Below are 21,173 nucleotides of genomic sequence, written 5' to 3' on the forward strand. Positions count from 1 at the left end.
CTAGTTACTTAAAGTCAGAGTGAATCATGTAGCCCTTTGACATCTTTAAATTGAGATAGGTATCAAAAAAATCTGCTGTAGTTCTTCCACAGCTTACTGGATTTGCTGCAAAGTACCAAGGTAAATTATTCTATGACCTGTATTATGTGAGAGGTCAGAGTAGAACACCCATACGGTCCCCCTGGCTTTTTAGAAGTGAGTGTGCAGAGCATTTGCAAACACTATCATCTTCCCAGAAAGCCTAAGGGAGGTGGCATGACTCTCAAGATAGTGGATGAAAGTGCAGTGCAGCTTCTGAACATTGGTGTTAGATTCAAAGGTGAAGAAAAAGGATTCATGTGGTGATCCTTCATTTTACCTTCACCATAGTCCTGATCAGAGCAATAGAGGACACCTGAAGGCATCAGCACATGAAGGTACCAGCTTTGAGTAACTCAGTGTTTTGACTGGGATGTGGGTCTTTGGGATTTGAATGGTTCATCTTACTCTAATTTAATCAGCTACAAATATTTTTTAAAATGTCCCTCTAGTATTGCAGCCAGAAAGAAGTACTCATGGTGCTTTGTGACTTTTGCTCATACTGATGAACACATAAACCAGAAACCTCAAGCAAGTGCAGATCAATCAGTGAAGTGCTGGACAGTGAAGCAGTGGAAATGAATGAGCTGTGACAGCGGCCTCAGTGGTGAGCAGATTTATTTCTTCATGATGCACTTAAGTGCATTCAAGATCCCATTAATATATTATGCTAAATTTAGGAACAATGCCAAAAATGTTGTTATATCTAATCTCTCTTTTCATACCTTTTCCAATGTGCACAGCCATGTACTCACTTTAATTTTCATTATTCTAGCTAGCATTAACTTCAAACCAACACAATCTGGGTTATATTGCTAGGCTGATAAAAAGTAATAAAAGAGTAATGAAGAATGAAACTGTAGCATGTTAAGAGTTCTCTGCATACTCTGACTGAAGATCTCATCTGTCTTTCAAGGACTGCCATAGGCATAAATGTTATTAACACTAAACAGGAGGTGGTTTCCCCCTACCATCAAGAAGAAATTGTGGAAAACTTTGCCCAGACATGATGAGTTTTGTAAAAATGGCTGCAGTTCAACTATGCACACAATTATAGATTGTTTGTATCATCTCAGATTCAGAGATAACCACTGAAAGCTTTCATAAGAGGGTATTGTTCTGGTTTTAAGCTGGGATATGGAGGGTAAGGTGGAAAGAAATATGAACCTCACAGAAATACAGAAACACCTGCATCAACGCTTGGCTGCCTTTACCATGATGTTGCATCACTAAATGTAAGTGCAAAGTTAAGAGGGAAGCTGAAGCTCATTATCCACCCACCCATGTCCCTAATTTCATAGAGGCTGGTACACTGATGCCTCTGATGATCTTTTCTCCAGTTGTCTTGTGTCCAATATCTGTGTTCTGCCTGGAATCCTGCCAAATACAAGCACATGTAGGCTCTCACCCGATCTGTGCGACAATCAAACTGGCAATCAAAGCAACTTTTGAGTTGCTCTACTCACTTTGGAGTGACTCCAGACATACTGCTTTGTAGTGCTTCCCTGAGTGATGAAAATGCAATTCCAGTGCCAAAGCGTTACATCTGAGGAGTGTCCTCACCCCAGCATGGGTCTGGAAAGGTGAGAAAGGCTGGCAAGTGCTGAATAACTACTAGTCAGTAATGCTTTGACATCTCAAGCAGCAGAGAACAAGTCTAACAAAATGCTTTGAGGGGAAATGTGCAAGTAAAGCAGACAAGAAGGTTTGTCAGTTTAAGAACTGAATATAATTCAGAGAAATACCAGAGTCTAACAGGCAGCAAAGGCAGCATGTGCAGGCATGAGATTAGCCTGCAGTGGTGGATAGGAGGGAAACTCGCTTACATTTGTATTTTTAGTCCTACAGTATCACCAGCATAAGACAAAAGGTGTAAAAGGTAGGGGTCCATAACACTTCATCTTTAGATCTAGCATTCAGATTTGTAACCATCCCTTACATGGCTTATTTAAGAGGACAAGGAAGACAACACCTTTGGGCCATATGGAGCTGGGATATGAGCAAGTTTGGGATTTTGTTTAAAATAATTCACTCATTCTCTTAATTTCTCCAATAAATTTAATTGAAAAGAATTATTAGTTTGCAGTCTAAGTCAGCAGATAAACCAGGATGATATGATACTTGGTTAGTAGCCCATGAGAAATTATTTTCATGAGAAATAGATGACAAATGCTATTTAAGATATGCATGGAAAAATCTCTGAAATCTTTGACTTGGGGAAAAAAAACCTCTTCTTTCATCACTTAGATGTTGTTAGCTCTATCTTTGCCAGTTACAGCTACTGCATTCAACACACAGCTAATAACTGACTTTTTTAATCTTCGCTGTGGGTCTTGGCTTTTTTAAAGTCAAATGTTTTTTTTTCCTTTCTTTAAACAGTCACTCCAAACATCCTTTATGTGGGAATGTTATTTAAGAAAAAAACAAACATTTTGTACATGCTAACAGCTCACTAAACAATTTCCCCTTACCTTTAATGACACGTAAAACACCTGAATGATTCACTAAGGAGAAAATCAAGATAATGCAGGTAATTTTGTAAACCCAAAAATAAGAACATTTTCAGCCTCTCTAACAGACAGCATTTAAGCAGTGCTCACTGCCAGTCCTGTGAGAGTTCAGAAGTGTTTCTCATTTTCCCCTATAAAAGGCCTGTTTCCATTGTTTTATAATTTCTGCCAAAATAATTGCTCTGAACTGCTAAAAAAATAATTGCTAAAATTGCTAAAAAAGAAGGAGGTATTAAGCCAGAAACAGTCACTCGAAATTCAGTTTAAATAACCTTGCTCTGACTGACTTTAGGACACAGGAGGTGAAACTGCTTGCAGATTTACAAACACCTTTGGTTTGTTTAACTTCAAAATAGCTTTGAGTGTGCATTTCCCACATTTGGCAAGCACAAACTGGGAAGGCAAGGCAATCAGTGCAATCAGAAATGTTTTAAACAATATTTACCATTTTTAATAATCATTATTTTCCAGGGTTTCTCCTTTCAGTCTTAAAATTTCCCTTCATTTCTCTGTGTGCTGCTTAGGAAACATATTTTTTTTAAAATTTATTTTTAATAAACATGCAAGCTTCAGCATGTCAGTATATAACTGGTGGCAGCAGATGCCACTTTTTGGCAACAACCTGAAAGTTTGCAGCTGCATCCAGTGCTCACTTAAGATACTGAAGCAATTTTAATAGACTTCAGTGGACTTTTGTTCAGCCTTAATGTGTCTTCAATGTTTCACATAGAGGACAAAGCACTGATGAAACAGTCCAGAGCAAACATTTAGACACTCCAGTGAAGGTGTGGTTAAGAGGAAAGAGCAATGTCGTCTTTTTATGTTTGTGTCTATGGTAGTGTTTGTCCTTTTCTTAAAAACAACTTGTTACTAACATTTAAAAAGCAAAATGTAACTGGGGAAATACAAATTCCTGCAAGCCTGAGTCTCAGCCATAAGTGTAACATTTGTTTATAGAGATTGGATTTCTTCTCAGGTCAGCACAAAACATCTGTGTTTGACCAGTTTCTAAAGGTTCATGTGGAAAATCAGCTATGCACAGCCCTTTCAAACCTGCTCTGAAGTACTATCATTTCTGTGGAAGAGCTTTTGATCTGCATACTTGTGTCTTACACAGTCTTTTGATTCTTTAAATGTATTTTACTTGTTGTATACATGATCCTTTTAGACAATACTACCATGTCAAGCACTCCTCCTGGTGCAGAAGCTGGACAAATGCAAAATCTTCCACAAGATTAAGAGCTCTCCTCAAGAAAACTGGAGTCAACAAGTTGTCTCTAACAGATGAAGGAATGCTAGCATAAATGGCACTATATGGATGATAATACTTACTGGATATTTTGTTGCCCAAATATCCAAACTTCCCATTTTTTATTTTTTTTTTCATCATGTGAGAGAGCTGCTGAAATATCCACTTATTCATGCTGTGATCATATATGCTCCTCACTTCTAGACAAGAAGGGCAGTGACTCCTTACCAGTATAGAAGATACAACAGCAAAGATGAGTGCAAATTTTTATCATCTTTGAGCTTCTCTAGCAGCTCTTCTATTATTTGAGACAATCAGATCGTTATTCAGCAAACAAAAAGGAAATGCTGTCCAGCTGGAAGTACAAAAATAAGGCTTCATACATTTTGAGAAAAGAATGAGGGCTTTCAGATAAATTGCTTTTCCTTGCTGGGCCCTCTTTTGCTGTAGTTAATTATGAGTGGCATATACAAGAAAAGGCAAGCCAATAAGAAAAGTTTACAGGCAACGCTAAGAAAGCGTCCTAATTCCTCTGGGCATTTTAGCATATTGTTGTACACCACGAACCACTGGCTTTCCGAGTGATCTCACCAGGGTACCAGCAATGCAGAGGTCTTCAATGGATGCTTGTTCAGGCTCAACAATTACAGTTTAAAGAGCAGTTGCCTATGCATTGTATTAGTTAAAATTAAGACATGCATCTTGTTCCCACAAGTGATTTGACTGTGGGGTTTTCTCTACTGAGGAATGCATAACACAGAGTCCTGAGGAACAATAGGAACCTGGGATCAAGACATAAGTTTTGGGATTGCTAATGTGGCCAAAAGACAAAAGGAAGTCTTTTGATGTCACAAAGGTCATGAAGCAGCAAAAAACAACATGCACACACAATGAATGATCAAACTCTGTAAGCCTGATGAAAATAACAATTAATTTCTATCAAAGCAATTTATTTCTTTTTCTGAGGGAAATTAGAGTGTTAATTGCATATGAAATTTTTTACAATATAGACATGTCTTTGCTTTAGGGAATGAGAGCAAAAATAGTGCAGCAAAATATTTTCTTGAACTGCTACTTTCTATAAAACGAAATGGAGTGCAAAAGAGTGGCTCAGTGGAAAACTCTGCTTGCTCAGAGGTAGCTTTGTTTAATGAATGAACTCCATCAGTCATCCTGGTGAAGGCAAGGATAGAGCTTGGATGGATTATAATGCACATAGTGATGACCCTGTGTGTTAGGTGCTTACTCTTGGCTAAGCGCATTCTGTAGTCCAACGAGAGGCAAGGAGAAATGCCAGCATCTTCAGAGCATGACTCATTCCATGCATTTTACATCCACTCTTCACACCCAACACTGACAGCTGTCTTGAAACACACCTGGTTCTTAGGTGACTAATTCACAAGAAAACTGGGACACCTCCTCTTGTTTTGGTAATTCCAAGGTCTAACTCAGCACTGTTGTGAGGGTGCATGGAAGGGTCCAAACAACATGTCATTTGTAATTTTTACCAAACATCCCGGTGCAAATGTTTCTTGGTTATTTGAAGCAGAGCTGTGTTGGGATATCATACAGTACATTCTCTCTTTTTTTTTTTTTTTTTTTAATGCAATGCCTAAGTGCCCCCAGTACCAACAGGTGCAATATAGATGCAAGTTTACTAATTGTTAACTTTTTTCCACTACTAACCATCCATCATAAATTATATGAATATATTTAATTTTCTGGAAGAACAAAGAAAAATGAAAGGGAGAAAAAAAGACAATCTAAATACATACATACATACATACATATATATATATATAACTGATGTAAGATGTGATGTGACTTAAAATGCTGTGCTATATTACTGGATTTTATACTTGATGCCACAAGTTCCTGGGTATATTACTGATAAGCTAACTATGGCTTAGCGGTACTAAGACAATAAGCTTGGACTTCCTTTCATCATGATAATATAGAATGGTTAAAAATTCTGATTTTTTTTTTTCCCCAAAATAGTTGATGGATGAATATTGAAGACTGATTACTGGAAATTTTACAGAAAATCCCCATCTGGCAGGGAGAAAGACACCATCTGAATTGTTTACAGCTTGAATCGGTCACAATAGGAAACTTTTAAATTGAAAAGATCTCCTTAAGAGGCAGAAATACAGCTAATTGAGCAAGCATTTCTCTGATTATTTTCTGGGAAAGTTTATTGTAGGTCAGGCTGCTGTCATCTACATTAGCTACTCTGCTAGCGATTTGCAAAGGCAGAATTCAAACAAATGTGATGGGTCCTTCAGAAACCATCAAACTGGCATCTTGATCCATTAGAAATGATTGATTTTATATAAATCGAACATTAAAAAAAATTAGAAAGCTCTGAACCTTAATAACTATTATTTTCACTGGGCTCAAGTTGGCAACAACATTATCGTTCTAACCTGAGATGTATCTCACATGTTTTTACCTTGGTGATTTTTTTCATAATCTCCTTTTATATTTCTATTACTCTTGCTCCTACTACCACTGATATTGATTTAAGAACCCAGTGACCTGAACTCTTCCTGACCTCCAATTCCTTGCTGAAGTTTTTTGCAAAAAATCAGTGCTACAGTCTTTTACAGATGTCAAAATCTCTCCACAACCTCAAGGATTGGTGAGAGCATCTCCCAGGCAACAGGCACAAGTCTGGAAATGCTAATGATGCATATTAGCATATCTCTGCATCTATCTAGCACAGTATGATTCCTAGATCAGAGATGAGGAATTTAGTATAATCTGGATCTGCTGGCTACAAGTCATTTTGTTTGTAGCTCACCATCTGGGTTCCCTGGTCTCTGCACTCAAAATGTGGTGTCATACTCTGAAACCTGTGCCATATTCTGAATCCTGTGCATGCCAAGGTATTGCCTTTTCAAGAGGTGTTTCTCCCAGCTGAGTGTCTGTAGGTGCTGAGTATTTTTTCTGTAAACTCAAATAGATTAATATATATCTTATATGCAGTTTATATTGTTAAGAATAAAAATCAGGATTAAGTAGAAATTTTGTCAGGCTATATCATTGTTGGGCAGCTAGGAATTTTACTCAATTCTTTTTTTATTTCAAATAGAAACTGTTAACTTTCTTAAGTCCAGTTTCCTATTCCTTATAGGTTTTTTTCCCAATTCTCTTATTTGTCAAGAAAGCGAACTCGTAAGAGTAGCCACCCTTACACAGTGGATGTGTGTGGGGAAGTTGTCCCCTGTGTAGAATAGATGAGTGAGATACGAAGCTTGGGAAGATGTGTTGCTGCAGTGGTTATGGTGTGAAATGAAAGATTTCACCTGGAAAGAGGTGTCTGGGTCACAGAAAAAGCACAAAGTTTTAACTAGATGACTCCAACTGTGAAGCAAATAAGGAGTACCCTGGGTGTGAGGAAATTGCTGCTCAGATTCGCCGTTGTGATCAAGCCCTGAAGCACTGAGTTGTTAAAAGGTATCCAGTAATCAAAAGTTTTCTTTGCTCTTAATTTTGGTGCTGTCTGGTGATTTTTCTCTCTGATGCAACTCTGGGATCGCTCATTCTACCTTCACATGCTCAGCCCTGTCTCCTCTGATTCTCAGTGGCTTCTAAACTCCTAATGTGCCTTACTGAACTGGACTGGGAGAAACCAACCTCTGATCTTTAATTCTTACAGGGACAGTGTGGGTGTGTGTGACAGAGCACAAGGTAGCAATATTTAAGAACCTCTGGTCTCCAGAAATCTCATCTAAAGTAGCTCACAAAAGTAAGTGTGAACAGAAAAGGGTGGAGTCTAAGTTTGAGAAAACAAGTTTCTTGATTCTCAGGATGGTGTTTTTACTGAATAGTTCTTGTCAAAGGTTGAAGTTTTGTTCTGGAATCCATTATTTTCTAAGGACATTTCACCAGAACCCTCAATAGGATCAGGAATGTTTTGGGGAGGAGATCAAAATGTGCCAAGAAACATTTCCTTGAATGTCTGTCCAGAGTTTCTTGAATGATTATATACATATGGCATCATTTTGCCTGATACTTTAGAACATTAGCAAAAAAGGAGAATCAAAACCAAAAGTCAAAATTCTTTTTATATTAACAACATAAAAAGATGAATACATTTTCACTGGAAGGATAGATGGTACGATACCAGGAGAAACTGGACAGAGTGTATATAATTGTGTTTAGTGCTATTCAGTAACATTTTTTACTGACTGATTTCTTGAAATAAACAATGAGGTGTTACTGGCATTTTGAGTTCATAGACCACTTTCAGATTGGCACAAAATTGTGAATAGGCTAATTATAATTTTCTCTGCAGGAAAGACTATGTAATCTGCATTTAGAACCTCATCAGTAAGAAAGTCCATTAGTCAACACAGAAGATTAAAACACCTATATTTGGTCATTTGACATTTTGACCAATATTTGGAAATAAATTTCTTATGGAAACTATTTGTGTGAGAAATGACTCTTGAATTTTATTCAATAAGTTCAAAGAAAGGAGCTAGAATTACAACAAACATTTGTCTATTTCTTTCTACAATTGTAAGAATCTGGTAGATTTTTATTCCTCTAAGCATCAAATAAGGTTATGTCCTCTTTTTCTCTCAAAGAGCTATTGGAGAAGTTGAATCTGAAACTGAGCTTTAACAAAGTGAATAAGACTATCCCTGTGTGCTGACCAAAATCCATCAAGGGAAAAAGAAGGTGCCAAAGCCACAGCTAATATTCAAGTCAACAGTCCAACATTTTGCTGAATCTGTAAGCAGCAGGTAAACAAGAAACAATTATCTATTGTCACCATCAAAAGAAGTAAACCATTAGGTAAGGCTGTCTACTGAATATACCTAGCAGTGGAATGAGAGCACTGAAGAAAGATTGGCTGCCTAAGAAAGAAAGCAAACCTCATGGCATGCTGGGTTGCGACCAATTTATTGAAACAACACACTCCATTAGTAGAGTTGATTAAAAAACCCAATACTTAGGACTAAATACTTCTTGTTGTACAATGCCTTTGAGTACTTTTAATAGCTTTTTCTCTCATATTAGGCTAATTAACTAAGCACACTTCATCTGTCAGGGGTTAATTTCCTTCCTGTTTTCTGACTTTGCAAATGGTTCAGGAGGATCTAACTGACATATTTTAAGACTGCAAGGTATTTGAACACTTACTTTATAAATAAATTTAAAAAGGCATCACTTTTTTTTTGTGTCCCAATTGCAGCTGAATTAATTTGTCTGCTGGGTCATTCGTGCGTGCTATTCACTCACAGAAGTGAATAGCTGGAGTTACAGCTTTCAGGTTACCAGCACTGAAATAATTTAGAACCTTTGTTTCATTATGAACAAATCCAGGCTTGCCAAAGCCTGTTCCTGCTGCTTTTCTCACTTCATTTTGCAGCACAGCTGTTTTAAACTTCCTAAAAGGATTCAAGGCTGATCAGCTGGTATTTATTGGCTTCAGAGAATATGCTAGCAGTACATACTTTTGATGCTTAAGAAAAAAGCCATGTTTGTTATTAAACAGTTTTAGAAAATGTTTTAACTAGATTTGAGAGGGTGACAAATGGCTTCTTTAAGAAAATGAACTTTAAAGGAAGTTTTTTCTATTTCTTAAAGGAATGCTTCTTTTGAAAAGATTGGATTTATAAACCTCTCAAAGAGCCAGTATGCCAAAAATGCTTTTGTTACTTCATTGGCTACTTGAGATTTCTCTTTTAAGTAACTCCCAAAAAGAAGACAAGAGGGGAATATGTTTTCTCAAGTGGAACTTTTTCACTTGTGAAAGGTGAAGGGACAGAGAGGGCGAAGCCCAAAATATACTGAGTTCTGCAAGCCTGATGTTCCAAAAAGATTTTCAGGAGTCCCAGCTAAGGAAACATCTTGGAGCACTGGTGCTGTGGAGAAGGTGATCAAAGGAAAAGCTGGGGAGTTAGTATGAAGCTTGCTACCTCCTTTTGCCAAACTCTTTCCCATGTCCTCCTCAATAAGACAACAATATCTTAGGAGAAACAGTAGAAGCTCACTTTACTTCTTCTGTCTGTTCGATTCTGTTTTTACTAGCTAGTACTGCCAATTTTCAACTATTCATGTGGTGAATTTCAAAAAAGCCCCTAAACAACAAGAAGAAAATTAAAAGGGTTCAACTATTACTCTCGTAACCCTACATACTGAGTTCAAGTGCTAAACAATAAAGAGAAATCATGATGTACAAATCCAAATTACATGGGAACTGATTGTCCATCCTAATTAAATCCTTAATCCTTAACACCTGAGTGTGTTCAGTGTTCTTATGTTAAGCCTATGTGTTTTTAATGACCTATGCCTTCTATTCATATGAAGAGAATACATTTTCCTTTTATCTTCCTTGAATTTTTTTTTCATACTCAGCATTTTATCAAGTTAATCTTTTCACATACATAAGTGAAAGGCCTTAATTACACCAGTTTTCATAAGACCAGCAACACATAATAGAAACTATGAAAACCCATGGGGTCTAACATATTTAGTTGACATGAATAACACAGACAATAAACCACTCTAGGGCCAATGGGTAAATGCTTTTCATACAATATTGGAAATAGATGAAAATCATAGAACCATTTAGGCTGGAATAAACCTCTAAGGTCATCGAGTCACTGCCAAGCCCATCACTAAACCATGTCCGTAAGCATGACATCAGCACCACCCTCTGCAACCATGATTCAACCACTTCCCTGGGTAGCATGTTCCAATGCTTGCAGCCCTTTCTGTGAAGAATTTTTTTTCTAATATCCCATCTAAAATTCCCCTGGTACAACTCCCCCTTGTCATACTGCTTGTTAGTTGGGAGAAGAGAATGACCCTTACCTCATTGCAGCCTCCTTTCAGGTAGCTGCAGAGAGCAGCAAGGTCTCCCCTGAGCCTTAGTTCCAGCTAAACAACCCTAGTTCCCTCAGACATTGCTCACAATACTTGTGCTCCAGACCCTTCACCAGTTCCTCTGAACACACTCCAGCCCCTCAATGTCTTCCTTGTAGTGAGGGACCCAAAACTGGTCACTGGCCTTGAGGTGCAGCCTCACCAGTGTCAATCACAGGGGAATGATCACTGCCCTGCTCCTGCTGGCTCCACTATGGAGGATACAGGTCAGGATGTTATTGGGGCACCTGGGCACAGCTGGCTCACATTCACCTGCTGGTGACCAGCACACCCAGGTCTTTTTCTGCTGGGCAGTTTTCCAGCCCCTCTGTCTCCAGCCTGTAGTGCTGCAGGGGGTTGTGCGTTGGGTTTGTATGGTCAAGCTTTGGTAGCAGGAGGGGCTACAGGGGTGGATTCTGTGAGAAGTTGCTTGAAGTTTCTTCCATGTCCAGCAGAGCCAATCTCTGGCAGCTCCCAGGATAGACATGCCTCTGGTCAAGGCTGGGCCAATTAGAAATGGTGATAACCTATTTAAGAAGAAGGAAACAAAAAATTACTGCACAGATGTAATTGTGGCCAGAGAAGAACAGGGTGAGACTATGTGAGAGGAACAGCTCTGGAAACACCAAGGTCAGTGGAGGAGGAGGAGGTGGTCCAGGCACCAGAGCTGAAATTCCCCTACAGACCATGGTGCAAAGCATGAAGCACCTGCAGCCCGTGAAGGACCACGGGAATGCAGAGATCCACCTGCAGCCTGTAGAGGAAACCCCCCTGGAGCAGGTGGGTGCTTGAGAGAAGGCTGTGATCCCATGGTCTCCAGCCATCATATCACCAGCCCTCTGTTCACAAACACCAGGTGCAGGGGCACTCTCCCTAGCTGGCTCACTCACCAGTGTGCAGAGAAGCTATCTTTCACACACTCCAGAAACCTCCTAGGCTGTTATTAATCAAGCCTTTTGGCAGTCTTTGAAATATAAACCATGGCTCTTTCTAAGGAATACTGCAATCAAACTTAAATGACACACTTGGAGGCACTGTGCACTCTCAAATATGGATAGAGTATGGGGAAAGAACAATCCAGACCTGGTATAATGCTCCTGGGTGCTGCACACATTGAACCCCACTCTTTGGAGCTTTTCTTCTTATCCTGGGAAAACCCTGAGTAGTCCCTGTGGGATACCAGTCTTGGCAGGCAGAAAGGGCAGTGTAAATCCTGAGTTTTCATTAGTAAAATCCTGCAATATTTTCTCATTTCCCTCCTAAAGAGAGCAAAGATCAGCACAGGATTTAATTAAACATGAGGAAAAAGGGTAGAAATGAAATCTGATATTGAGTCCTCTGCTTTAAACTATGTGAAGAAGGTCCAGCCTCCTTTGGATTTATTTTAGAGAAAAAGATTGGGCTGTAGTGCTGGGAAGGAAACATACATTTGCTTGTCTCCTAGTTATGAGAGAGAGAGAACGGGGGAATGGATACAAATGAAATATGTTCTTCTCCCTATTTTTTGTCTTTAATACATCTTGCTAGCATACTTATGGCTCATTAACATATTTCTGACTATAAGGTTTCCATTGGAATCTGTGGAAGTTCTCTGATTATCTGAAATCCAAAATGGTTAATGTCACAATAACTGGTTTATAGTAAGTTCATTACATAGTGACAGTTCATTACATAGTGAACATAGTAAGTTCATTTCTCCCTTTTTGTTGTTTGTTTTCTTCCCTTAAATGATGAGTCACATATGTTTACGTAGCTCCAGGCAAACGCAAGAGCTTGAATGAAAAACTCAGTCCCAAACCCTCTTCTCTCCTGGTTAAAACTGCTCAGTCTCAGTAAGCCAAATGGTAGAGTGGAGTTATTACCACCCTTTTAGGGAGGAAATTTGTGCAAATATATAATTTTATTATAGCCATGTGAAGCAATGTATCTAGTGTGAAATTAAATGTAATTATGTACTGTCTATGAAATGCCTGAACATGAAGCAATTACTTTTGTATGGAGTTATTTAACTTCAAATGCAAAAGGGATCAAAATATACTTCCCTGGTTGAATTCCCCACTTTTTTTTTTTTTTTTTTCTTTCCACAATATTCAGTATAATGAATCAATCTTCCTCAATACAAGAATGTAAATCTTAAATTTAAGTAAAATGCATGGAAGTTTTCTCCCTCAAACTACTTACATTTTTTACCCTTGTACATTTCTTGGGTTTTGAGAGGAAAAGCAAGAAACAGATTTCCAATTTTCAGCTTTAATTTATTAATGGTCAGTTTTCTCCTACTTATTCTGGTGCCAGCATTGTTTTTCCCTCTCTAGTACTGAGCTATTCATATTTTATAAGGAAGAGTCATGTCCCTTTTTAACCTTTGTTTTATTATATTAAATAAGTCTTTTTCATATGATAGATTTACTCTTTCCTTATTTAACTTACTAAACCACAAGTTCTCTTATTATGTTTATTGTAAAAATATTTCTTGAGAAACCATAGGATTTATAGGCTTTTTTCAAACTTATAGTGCACTAGGAATGGGCTAATTGTTTTCCTCCTAAATATTCCTACCTGTTAATATCTTATCTTCTGTTGTGCAAGAGTTTGGGAAATTGTGAAACAGTGATTCATCCAGATGTTCCCAGATATTCCTAATCTGATCAAACTAAAGTTTATCACATCTCTTCCCAGTCTTTGTTGTTCTTCCTTTACCTGCAATGCCTTTTACCCCAGTAGCTGTAGAAATGTTATTATATGAGCTCAAATTCACTGCCTAAAAGTAGTAAAAAAAATCAGAAGAGAAACTCATTCCCTCCACATTCTTCAGAGAGCTCTAAATCAAATTATTTGAGCACAGTTAAATTATAAATTCATGCTCTTAATTGTTGCCTTGAATTAATCATGAAGGTTGCAGTACCTGATTGCTCAAAATTAGATCTGCCAATAAAACCACACATGGTGGAGCAACTGCACTGTATGGCTTACTAACAATTCAAAAGAGATTTCAAAATTTTCAAAAAGATATCAAATAGATTACTTCATTATTATTTCTGTTATGATGATCTACATTTTTCTTTCTTCTTTATTTTATTTTAAATTGCCTGGCATTCACCTCAACCTAATTCTTGACTTTAGAGAAGTGCTCAGAACTTAAAAGAAACTGTAACAGCTTTTTACTCAGAGGTGTATATATATTTTGTTCATGACCGTTCAAAAAAGTTATTTTTGAAGTTTCAAAAAACTACTCCAAATCCTTCTGTAAATAAGCCAAAGCTTTCTATATGTCTATGGTTTAAATGAATAAAATATATTTCTCTCTCTAACATCTGTGATCCCATGTGAACTTTTGTCTGATGTGAAATGTATGAATTATTGTTTTACTGATAATTTTTGAAATAATGGTTGTATAAATCAAAAAATCTATGCTTTGGAGAGACCTAATTTAAAATATTGTTTTCATTCATTTATTTCTCCAAGCGGCATGAAAGTATTTATTCTTCAACAGAAGAATTAAATGAGTATATATAAAGGTTTATTTGGGCACAAGGTTTTATGATTATTACTACAGGTGAATAAACATAATTAGCCTCGTAGTATATTTGAGCATTTAGTCTAAATGTTTGTAAATGAATTAATCTGGACATTTTAGCTTTTAAGTACAGAAGAGAGGAAATAAGGTTACATTCTCCAATATGTGCAAAAGCTATCTCCTATGAGAGCACTATGATGGTAGACAACATTATGGTAAGTTAACATTATCTAGCAGAATACAATAAAAAAAATGCATATTTTGAGGTGTTGAAGTCAGGGATGTAGCTTACAATTTGGACTATGAGTTTTACAGCTTACAGATAAAAATGAGACATTTTAGGGAAAGAAGTAGTTACTTTGGGAAGAGATCTATGACATCTGTCCTTTGTCTTGCAACCGCACTACAGAGAAAGCATGTAATCTTACAATAAAGCCTACAGAAGTTATGAAAAGTCTTTCTATCAGAAAATTTATTTGACAATAAATAATAAAGATAATTAAGTTTATATTTTGTTATTTTTACTATGCAAACATATGCTATATGTAATAAATATATTACATTTCACAATTTTAATGTGCTGATTTAAAAGGAGAAATCAAATTGCAAGTGTTTCATAGACCTGATTTTATTAGTACATTTTATCTAATAATTTACAATAATTTATATGACATTATGTGTCAGTAATTGGCATAGTACTTTAAAGAAAAACTTTACATCTGCACTGAGTACCGGAGTTTAATGTCAAGAAAGATGCAATAAAACAGAGAAAACTAAAAAGAGTCTTTCCCCTTCTAATAAATCCAGACAGAGTTCTGTTTCTGTTCCAGTGACATCAGAGCACTGGACCGATACCAAGTCACTCTAAAAAACACTTTTAAGAAACATCTCTCTACTCTTTGCAGACACAAGATGTAAGAAAACATCATATAAGAATACATTTTAGAGCAGCAAATCAAATAAATAAGCAATTAAACATTTTCCCACAAACTAGAATCAGAACTGCTTATGTTGTTCCTTGATTTATGGGCATGAATTGAAATTTCCTACAAAACAAGCCATTGTGTCTACTTTTACAAGCTAATGAGCAGCGTGTGACTGTTTCTTCTATTTCTTAAGGCTATAAAAAGTTTCTTTTAAAATTCTTTGTTTATGGCATGTCACATTTCATTCCATATGTGCTTATGCTGGGCTGTATCATATCAAGATGACTTCTAACTGCAACACAAAACAGAGCAAGCCTGTTATATGCTAATATCTACCATCTTCTCCCTTTTTGTGCTTTCTCACAAGATTTAAGTAGATTTGATTTTTAGTTCTGTCTGGAGGACACCTTTGGGTGCATTTGGTAAGAGTATATCCGAGTTCTGCTGGCTTCAACAAGAGGGCTGAGAGATTTGCCAGCCCTAATGCTCATGGGCCCTCTCTGCTGGAACTTGTCAACTTTTCACTTGCAGTGACTTCCTAATTCATTTTAGCCAAATGAGTCAGGTTAGGAAGGACCTGTTGCTAAAATTAATACGCTTGATTTTCCTGAAACACTTTATAGGGCTTTCAAAAATGCAGTGCAGGTGATAATGGTGATTTTCCAAAGGGAAGCAGGGATCCAGCTGCCTCAGGGAGGTAGTGTGCTAATGCAACTGCTGACTGTGGAGGGAGAAGATATGTAAGAGATTGTGAATACCCATTAGGCATAAAACAGTTTCAGAAATTCCATCGCATTCATATTTACATAAATTATTGCAATTAAAATTTTGTGTTCATATGCAAATACTTCCTTCAGTGGGACTATACTAAGATGTTTAAATAATTTTGTGAAGAGCCATGAAGAGTCCTTGACAGACAAAATAAATTTGCTGAAGAACAATTATCCAGAAGTCTATGCTGTTCTCCTCAGTCCAGTATTCTAGGGTGACAGCACAGTGCAAACATTATTTTTTCAAAAAGGTGTCTTTAAATATTTCTTTTTTTATAAGGAAAGATAAAACCCCAGAATACTAGGAGACTAGCCAATAGGTGCAAAATTTTCCTTAACCATATTTTTTTTTTTCTTTTTTGTTATTATTCTGGCTGTTGTGATAGGGGATGGGAGGTTGCAGCAGAGGGAAGGTTATCTGGATTTTTTAAGAAAGTATATGTTTTTTTTTACCACAGGCCCTGTTCCTCATTTCACAGTAAGATATTCCATGTGCATAACTCCTTGGTCATGCCTTTGAAATTGCAATGATTTGACAGCAAAAAACTAGCATGACTCAACCACATTTTAAATCTACCTCTGCTGAATATGGAAGTTATCACCATTGTAAGGGAATTCATATCCCTTGCTGCATACATTCACTGTTTCACACTGGTAGATGATTTGCCTCACTTTTTTTTTTTTTTTTTTCAACCCATAAAATGTCTGTGTCAATTTGCAGTTCAAAAGAAACCACACTATTAGAATTCTTTTCAGCTTGTCTTTATTTTTAGTTTTAGACTAACTAGTGCCTCGTAACTCAGAAAAACGAATTCCAGACATGAATTTTGCACACACATTTTTCTTATTTTCCATTCATATTTACTCTTTCTAGTAATAACCAGTTTTTCTTTTTAGATGCTCATCAGTTCGCAGGAGATTTTAAACTCTTAAAGATGAGACGGTTCTATGAAGATTCATGCATAAATATGTCTTTTTCCCTACAGGATCATATTGATCTTGTTGAAGGCACATCTGAAATGCTGTCACTGTTATAGTAAAAGTATTGAGAGCAATGACAGCTGTATTTCTGGTAGTGCATTATTACAGTTTTGAGGGATAATCATCCTGTAATAAATGTGTGTCATCAGTAAAGCTGCCACAGACACCAAAAATGATCTTAGCATGGTCTTTCCTGATCTTTCAAAATTGAAGGGTATGGCTTCTATTTTGTTCCTCCTTTCAAAGCAAAATAAATTTGGAAAAAGAATTTTGAAACTTTCGCTATCTCTGGCATACCAGTAATTTTCTCTTTTGTGTCAAAGTTCAAGCAATCAGAATTAAACTGGCATTAAAAAAATTTCCCAATTCCTCAAGCCAACCCCAGAATGCTTATTATTTTTCCTAGCCTGAAAAGTTCCCTGCGTTCTTCCCATTCCATCTTCTTCCAAACAAAAATGGAATCAACCAAAAATGTCCAAAGAACTGAGAATCTCAAGCTGTGAGTAGCTGAATGAAGAATTCTTCAAGCAAGACGAATGAACTTAAATGTCATTGAAACATATGGTGAAACAGTTTTCATGACATGCCTGATTCCAGACCCATTAAAGGGAGCTGTTCCACTGACTTCATTGGGTTTGAATCAGGCACTATTAATGGTGCTTAAAAAATGGTTTTAAAATCAATGCCAACTAGTGGGGCTCCTTTCCAAATGAATGCGATCTGTTTTGTCCAAGAAAGTTAATTTATTCTCAATTGGACGCCCAGTTTCACACATTCAAGTCTTCCCATGAACATTCTGGGTTAGACCTTCAGTTGGCATGTATCAGAGCAATTCCATTAAGGTCTATATGTCTGTGACAATTTACATCTGGACCATACTTTTGCAACCTATGCTCTAAATCTTTGGAGATTTTCTCATCATGTCTCACCGTATTTTTCTTGTTTGGTTTTTAAAGTATCAGTTGAAATGAAACACCATGTCCAGGAAAACAGCCTGAACTGAACTCCTTTCTATATGCGAAGAAGGAAAGTGGAAATTAATTCACAGTCAATGCACATGGAAAAAATTTTCAGGAGAAATCTTGATATCAAATTTTCTCCACTAAAATTATTTAATGCAAGGACAATTGCTAAACTTCAGACAGAAACTTTTTTCGTGTATGTATTGACAAAAATATTGACCACTCCCTTCTGGTTTGTTTCACCATGACAGATCTCTGAAGGGATAAGTGAGCAGAACATGAGCCTTACATAAATATCAGATCGCTGCAATGAGAGATAAAAACTTGTGTTGCAGAATGCAACTTTGCTTGCCTCAAGTAGGTGGGTTTCCTTTGTTTGTTTTTTAATACAACATTAATAAAAACATTGTTATACTATCAAAACAATAAACATTCTTTTTCTCTTTTCCAATTTAAAAATCTGTCTAGACAAGAAATAAAAGCTGCTCATAACTTTGGAAGCCAGACCTTAATTTATTCTAAGAAGTTGTCTCGTAAATACACATCTGTTTCATTTTTTACAAGTTAGGAAGCAAAGGAATAATAAAGAGATCATCAGTTTGAAACCAAACAAAAATTCCTGCAATCTTAGTTATTTAAAGTTCAAGTGTTAAAATTGGCTCAAACGAAAAGAATGCCGCCATTTCTTGTTACAGATTCCTATAAAAATAGAGAAGAGGAAAGGAGACGGTACAGTTACGGGATTTATCATGTCTGCTGGTGTCACCAAATTGGATGAGGTTTGGCAGAAAGCCCTCTGAGCTCAGTAAGTGCCAGATTTAGAGTTAATTCAACAGGAAAATGTGAGACTTAAAAAATCAACATTTTTCAGATATGCATGATATGTGGCATTCAACACTGGAAGTTAAAAATGCATTTGCTGAAAATTCACTTAGATACAGATTTAGAAGACCTGAGACCAAATTGTGTGCTTGACTACCACTCATTCAAAAACTGCTAGACTTTTTTTGATAAATGTATACAAATATATTTTCTCTCCTACTGACTTAATATGTAAAATTAACTTTTGAGTTAATTGTTTACAGACCTTAAGTTTTATGCCTGGAACAAATTATTACAGCAGATGTGAATTTTAGGTGGAAGAAAATGCAATCATGACACTGATAAGAGCTTTCATTAAAGTAATTTTCTTAAACAATACAGAGAAATTGCAAGAGTTGGGGTGTGTTTGCACTTAAGTGAATTATTTGCAAGTGAGAAATCACACAGATTTATAATCACACAAAATAACTTTAAACTCTAAGATTACAAAATATTTTTAGATTAAAACGCATCTTAATGAAAACCAAAACACACTAGCTGGGAGTCACGGTATATTTAGCTGCCCCCCATCACTGTGCAATAACCCTTCCCAACTCTTCAGAGAGCTGTTGACTCATAAGCCCACTGCTCCAAGAAAGATATATCTGTTTTGCAGCCCACAGGTGAAGAAATGCTGCAGGCTGGGCTTGCCTACCATTTGATGTCATAGTTTATGGCATGCCAGTCCTTCAACAAGGAAGATGGGAATTAGTGCAGGAAGTGCAGAGTAGTCACACATAAAGAAAATAAAAGGAAGTAAGAGGGAAAATGGAGAAAAGGAAGTTTTCTGAATACAGTAGATCTAAGGGGACCCTATAACTATCCCATCAACACTGTGCAAGTAGACATCTCCTCCCAAAGAAAGGGATGAGGTGGCAGTGACCTGAGCCAGAAGAGGCCAACAAGAAGCTGTCAGTGCAAATGAGGTAAGGCAGCAATTGCATACTGACAGTATTGTGGTAGGTGGTGTTTCCTAAGCAGTCTTCTAATGTGTTAGACATTTTCAGAAGCCTGAATAGGCTTAAGACAAGTGGTGTAATTGTTTCTTATTATGTTTTCCCGTCATTATTTTTTTTTTCCTAGATTGTTTTCCAAACACAGAATCTTTTATTGGTACTACTATCATTGCCTCTTTCTACAAGAATGTGACCTACACCTCCAAACCTCACCATTGTCAAGCAGGGTAAGTTTCTGCAATAGTCTCTTTTTCCTCAATCAAGGCATCATGGTATTTCAACTTGTTATTAACTTCATCTTAAACTAATTGAGTCCTTTTGTGAACATTCTTCAGACACTTCATATTGAGTCTGACAATACACTTCAACATGTCCCAGCCTATACACTTATCAACACTTCCATTTTAAGGTGCCTTGGCTGAAGTCACAGCTTCACTGCTAACTCAATCCTCATTACTAAACAGAGTTTTGAAAGAAAGCTCTTCCCAGTAGTCACCTCTCATCTGCAGGTGTTTTTTTTCCCTTTGGAAAAAATTACCTTTTCCACAACTACTCTCTCTCTGTTAAAAATTGTTCCAAGCAGCTAAATGAGGAGAGAAAACTCACAAAACACTAAAGAGAGAGGAAAAGGCAGAAAAAGATAAGCTCTGGAAACCTTCTAGAAGCAAGTCTGGGAACTCATGAAAGTGTGTGACATGGGTAAACAGCTGAAGAAAACATGGGAGAGGTGGGTTCTTTTTTGTTAGTTTGTTGGGGAGGTTGGAGGTGGTTTCTATTTTGTTTGCTTTTTCCTGCATCTGCTTAGCACCATGAATCTTGTACATGCAGAGGACACACTGTGGGGAGACACAGAAAACTGTTCCTGCTCACTGCCTAGCCTTCCAGAGACAGACTGTGACTTCCCAGAGCTCAAATTTCACATGGGTGAGGTAATTTTAGGTGTAGACACACAATAAATCAGTGTGTGCTTTAGAGTTCCTCTGTGAGTTGAGATGTCCGTGCCAGTGCAGCCTTTGTCACTCAGCCTCACAGACCAGATATTCAACCTGCTGGTTCCTTTATGTACTTGTGAAGTTGCACTAACTAATTACAGGTTAATTATACCTGCCCACATCCAGCAGTGCAAACACTTGCACCCACCCTTCACTTGCTCTTCAACACTACCAGTACACAAGTGGGAGACCTGGCACTCAGACACTCACGAGACAATCCCCACACATAATACCACATGTTTGCCCAGGTGTGGAGTCAGTCAAATCTGTAGCCATATGCACATGAAGGAACAGTTTTGTACACAAACAGCTTCAAAGGCCAAGAAAAGGCTTGGATTCAAATACAGTCCTTACTACTTCAGCACTAACATAATTTCATTTACTTACATAAACTTAATTGATGGCATAGCCTGGGAATGGAAAGACATAAAACAATTGCAAAATATTTTAAAAGGTCTTATAATGGATGCTGGCTAGAAACAGTAATGT

General features: G+C 37.1%; 1 long non-coding RNA gene across 1 annotated transcript; it reads left to right on the forward strand.

The window, feature by feature from the left end:
• The first annotated feature begins 8,429 nt into the window (after positions 1–8,429).
• LOC107201143 lies at positions 8,430–20,863 on the forward strand. The gene is made up of 4 exons (XR_004496429.1): positions 8,430–8,591; positions 18,127–18,236; positions 18,571–18,680; positions 19,820–20,863. It is a non-coding gene; the product is annotated as an uncharacterized LOC107201143 (long non-coding RNA).
• The last annotated feature ends 310 nt before the right edge of the window (positions 20,864–21,173 follow it).

Source organism: Parus major, chromosome 3 (genome assembly GCF_001522545.3).
Source record: "Parus major isolate Abel chromosome 3, Parus_major1.1, whole genome shotgun sequence".
Classification (NCBI taxonomy): Eukaryota; Metazoa; Chordata; class Aves; order Passeriformes; family Paridae; genus Parus; species Parus major.